Below are 6,251 nucleotides of genomic sequence, written 5' to 3'. Positions count from 1 at the left end.
GAAATTAGAAAATATATGTGTACAGAAACAACTACAATGACTACAGCTGGTACTTCTACAGTTTCTGTATTCCAAAGCTATCCATTATCTCAACAAATTTCTAGCAGCTTGACACTTGAGCATTAAGAAGATGCCGGAAAGGGTAAGAGAATGCTTCTATTAGATTAGGTGATAGGGATCTGTAGAGAATTGATGTAATTCATATAAACTATGCTATGTGTTAAAAATGTCAATAACACAATACTGCTGTAGTTGTCTATGCTGTTTGTGTTATTGACCACCACTTGAAAGGGTTTCTGTTCATGTACTAAGTCCTCTACCATAGAGTAATAGCGGGAATGAATAAATCGTGATTGTGGTGGACTATTTCACTAAATGACTAAAACATATGCTACAAGGAAACTCGTCAATGAATTGATTTCAAATTAGAGGTGCTTATAAGAATTCACTCAGATTTGTGGATAGAACTCTGAATCATCCTTGTTTGTGGAAATGTGTCAAGTCTGTGAAATCAAAAAGACGTAGAACAGCCCTATAGCATGGTGAAGAGATATAGCCATTCATTTTTAAATCAGTTGAGCATTTCTGTTGATGGACATCAGAAAATATGGGATCAAGATATTTCACTGCTACTTATGAGTTTTTAAATGGCAATACATGAAGCCACAAGCAACACACCAACGCCACTGATGTTTGGGAGAGAATGTAAAGTGCCATTGGACCTTCTCTATTCACATCAAGAGGATATTTACTCAGCAGAGTCTTACACAGAATACGAAGAGAGACTAAGAAACACCATTGATGTCATATATGACTTTACCCAGGAAAGACTTAAATCAGCTAGTGCTTAAATGAACAGTTGCTATCATGTTAATGCTGATAAGGCTGGATTTCATTGATGTAACATGTTATGGCTGTACAATTCCTGCCATAAGAAAGACGAAAACCAAAGTTAGGAAGGTGTTAGGAAGGGTCATGTGTTGTATTGAAAAGAATCAATGATGTGGCTTACAGAACCCAGAATAATAGTTGGTCTAAGAAAAAAATCATCCACAACGATGATATTTGGAAGTAAAGTTGACGGAGAACGAAAAATTTGGTAACTTCAAAGACAAATTTACCAATGGAAAGACAACTTGCTGAATATTGTTGTTGTTGTTTGTTATCAAGCACAAAGCTACAGAAAAGGGCCATCTGTGCTCTTCCAACCACATGTATCGAAACCCAGTTTCTAGCAGATATACCGCTGTGCCACTGGGTGGCACTTGCTGAAAAGCCCAATGCTTCTGTAGAGCTCACTTCCAGAGGATAACCATGGATAGAGCCACCAATGGATTCACTCGACCATTTAGCTGGACAAAATACCTCCAGACAGCATATGATAAAGGACAAAAGGTCATCGAATTTGCATACCATAATGCTCAAAGAAGAAAACCGCCAAAAAGACTTTGTGAATGGACTGTTTAATATATGCTGTTTATTTCTGTAACAGGTTTGTTCAGGGAATGCACAATCCATGAAGAGGGGATTATTTAAATTATATTTTAATTGAGATGTTTGTTTGATAGAGAGCGCATGTTGCAATATCTAGAAATTTCATGAATGTTAAGAATATAGGTTTTGTGAAGTATGTAGAGATAGGAGTGTATTATGTAAATAAGAGACTCGGTAAGGCATTTAGCTAATGAGCAATCGATGAGTTATCAGGTTCAATGTCAGATAGTGAGTTAGACAGTAAGAGTTAATTCTTCTATTCCCCTCAGTTTTTAATTTATTAAGTTTATTTATGAGTTAGGTATAAATATTTTCGAAATTTTTGTTCAAACGTTATTTACAGAGTTACGCCCACTCATATATTGCCTGCTTTGTGACAAACGTTATTGAAAAAAAAAGAAGAATTAATTAATTATCTGAAGTGGACTGGGTTCGGAATTACTTTTACAAATAATCCCAGTGATAGAACATGTTACAACAGCATGAATATTTCAAATACTAAACAGAATGATATGTTAAACACTAGACTATGAATGTTAAACACCAGATTATATAAATATTTCATGCTAAGCTGGGTGACATTAAACACGAGATTGTATTAGTATTTCACATAATACTAAGCTGGGTAATATGTTAAACACTAAATTTTATCAATATTTCACATGGTAAGCTGAGTGATATGTTAAACACCAGAATATTTCACGTACTAAGCTGTATAATATAATGGTAGACACTAGACTGTATTAATATATTTCTCATACTGCGTTGGATGATATATTAAACAAGAGTTGTTATCAGTATTTCTCACATTAAAGTGGGTGATATAATAACTCTAGATTGTATCAATACTTCACATACTACGCTGGGTGATAAACACCAAAATACCTCCCATACTACGCTGTGTGATACATTAAACACAAGACTATATCAGTATTTCGCATACTAAGCTAGATGATATATTAAACACTAGACTGTTTCCATATTTGACTACTAAGTTGTGTGATATGGTCGACACTAGACTGTATCAATATTTGACATACTAAGCTGGGTGTTATGGTCGACACTAGACTGTTTCCATATTTGACTACTAAGCTGGGTGATATATTAAACATTAGACTGATATCACACAACTTAGTAGTCAAATATGGAAAATAGAGTCTAGTGTCGACCGGAAACAGTCTAGTGTTTAATATATCACCCAGCTTAGTAGTCAAATATTCATAGAGTCTAGTGTCGACCATATCACACAACTTAGTAGTCAAATATTGATACAGTCTAGTGTTTAATCTATCACCCAACTTATTATGTGAAATATTCATACAGTCTCGTGTCGACCATAACACACAGCTTAGTATGTCAAATATTGCTTAACAACTAATCCCAGTCTCCACTGCTTAAGATTATCCTTCACAGCTGTGTTTCTTAAAGCAAAATCTCATGATGTTCTGTTTAGTGCATGTACTGGTGTGTATTACAGTGTTTAACTTCTCCTTGTGAAGAGAAGCAGCGTAAAGCCGTAACATTACACTTATCAAATATTAACTAGCAACAAAGTTTCTTAACAATACAATGTATAAAATATCACCCAACTTAGTATGTGAAATGTGGAAACAGTCTAGTGTTTAATATATCACCCAACTTAGTATGTGAAATATGGAAACAGTCTAGTGTTTAATATATCACCCAGCTCAGTAGTCAAATATGGAAACAGTCTAGTGTTTAATATATCACCCAGCTCAGTAGTCAAATATGGAAACAGTCTAGTGTTTAATATATCACCCAGCTTAGTAGTCAAATATGGAAACAGTCTAGTGTTTAATATATCACCTAGCTTAGTAGTCAAATATTTTTTTGTTTTTTTGTTTTCTTAAATAAAATTCTGAAAGACAATATATTATTTATTTCTAAGCTCAGGTATTAACCACAGGTCAGTTATCACGTTAAAACATGTTAACAGGCTATGTTGTGACATCTAGTAAGATATACTATTGCATCCAAAATAATTACCTGAAAGAAACAACCAAATTATCAAATCATGTCGGTGGATACTGAAGTAGTCAGTAAAAGATCCTATGAAACAAACATCTAATAGGATAAATGCGACTATTACGAAAAAAAAAGCATAATCCTAGTGGGTTTTTAGACTGTAGAGTTCTAATAGGGATGACATATATAAGAATACTCAAGATGGGACTACCCTCTACAATTCATACTCTACACCTATGTTTCTCCAGGTGCAAAATAGGACCAATTTTTACAACTTATACAATGCATCCATATTTCTTGGAGTAAGACGGGATTGCTCTTTACAATCCATACACTGCACCCACGTTTCGCCAGGAGCAAATGTGACCACTCTTTACAATCCATACACTGCACCCACGTTTCGCCAGGAGCAAATGTGACCACTCTTTACAATTCATACACTGCACCCACGTTTCACCAGGAGCAAATGTGACCACTCTTTACAATCCATACACTGCACCTACGTTTCTCTTATAGCAGAAACCAAACATTCACAAACAGACTGCTGCTGTGAACGTTTTTTTTTTTCTATCCGTTTTGTCTTTTGAGTGCCATCCACCTAGGACAATAAGCTTTATCTTCATAAGTTTCTAGTGAACAGTTTTCTCTGCCAATAACCGTTTTTTTAGGTGGCTTTGTATCTTTCTGATACCTCGTTTTTGTTTGTTTGTCATTGTATTTTCTAGGACTAGCTTACCTAGAAAACTGCAGCATATCTGGGGACTTTACTAGTCCTTTATTGTTACAATGTGTAACATGTCAACCATGTATATTATTATGCACACTAAAAACAAATCAGCCGCCATTGCCAAATTTCGCATAATACATGCCATGTCTAAATGCTCTCTTTAACCCCATACGGACTCCAAGTTATTTTAGATATTATAGTGACATTAAACCATATCTGTGCACACAAAAAAAATGCTATTCAGAGCCCCTCTACCATTGGCACAGCGATAAGTCTGAAGGTTTATAACGCTAAAAATCGGGGCTCGACACCCATGGTAAGCACAGCACAGATAGACCATTGTTTACATTTGTACTTAATTACAAACAAACACAAAATATTCAACATATTAAAAATTAGTTTTTATTCTCACCTTTCGAATGCTTTGCGTGACTTCATTCTTTACTTTCTGATAAGTGACATTCAAAACGTTTGATCACGTGGTAACACACACAACTCCATCTATATCGACGTTTTGTAACTTAAGCACTGTAACAAATTGCTCCTCTAACAACTAGACCCGGTTTCCTCTAAGTTTAGAATTAAGTCATTTAGATTTCGCCCCTAGTGGCACAGCGGTATGTCTGCAGACTTACAACGCTAGAAACCGGGTTTCGATAAACGTGTTGGGCAGAGCACAGATAGTTCATTGTGTAGTTTTGTGCATAATTACAAACAAACAAAAAACATTTAGATTTCGCTTGCATTTTTAATAAATACGGGTCAAAGTATAGCTAAATAGAACAAGCAGGACACAACTGGAGTAGCTACGAGCTGGAGTTTAAGTTTCAGGTGTACAGTCCCTTCGGACATTAAAACTCTTGTATAACACTAGTACTGGCAAACACGTTGAAGTACAGTGTTAATGAAAACAATATACTAACATAACTTCAATTAAATTGTATTTAAAAACAAACAGAACACAGACAAGATTTACATATGCTGAATTGTTTTCATGTTGTAATTTTAAAAACCTTTTCTCTCGCGTTCACAACATCCAAATACATTTTGGGCCGATTACAAGATTACGGATGGTGTGGACATAAACGACGTAATAAAAGTGTGCCTATGTAAGCAAGATGAGAACATAAATATTACACGTATTTAGATAATATCATAAATATATTCTATCTTCATCTTCAACAACGTTACATTGTATCTTTTTAGATTTTACTAGGTCAAGGCAGAAACAATCACTTCAGCATATCTGACGCTCTTTAGTAGCAAAATGACAAAGCAGAGATACAATCAGTCATGAAAGAGTATGTGACGCGGTTTATTAGAATAAAGTAGTTATTATACCAAGGAGAGAGAGAGAAACAGTCATATCAGAATATGCGGTCGAACATACAGCACGGTAATGAGAGAAAAAGTAACAGTGTACAAACAAACCATAAATACAGTAATTAATACATAAAAAAAGTCTGCGACAAGCAAAAACATGGAATCTCATGATCACTGACTAAGATAAATCATAGTTTACAAGCACTCTGTTCTTAAGGTTAGTTTTGGAAGGTTTTTGTTTTAAAAGCAAATAGCAAGGCCACTAATTTCATGGCATATATAGCTACAACTTATATATTAAAACTTGCTTCTATTAATTCAATACATTACGTTGTGTGTATTCAGTATTTGTAGTTAAAATGGCTCAAGATTCAATCTCATAGCATTAAATTTTCAAATATTTTCTGAGGGGTATGCCTCAGACCCCCCCCCCCCAGAAATGGCAATGGCCTGGCTACTCCAAAAATTGCTTCTTATGGCAATGAGTGGTAATAGTATTATTAGTCTGTTTCAGTTATATTTATTCTATCAGATGAGCATTATTGTTTAGATTAACGTGAGCAATAAATAGATTTATACCCATTATTTTAAATGAAATATTTTACGCTTATACACACACTATTAAATGAAATGTATTAGGCTTACGCTCATTCTATTAAATGAAATACGTAAGGATTATACTCATTCAAAAATGATTGATTGGTATTGTTACTATCTGCTC

This window comes from Limulus polyphemus, unplaced genomic scaffold (assembly GCF_000517525.1).
Source record: "Limulus polyphemus unplaced genomic scaffold, Limulus_polyphemus-2.1.2 Scaffold3327, whole genome shotgun sequence".
Classification (NCBI taxonomy): domain Eukaryota; kingdom Metazoa; phylum Arthropoda; class Merostomata; order Xiphosura; family Limulidae; genus Limulus; species Limulus polyphemus.
This window is presented reverse-complemented; position numbering follows the sequence as displayed.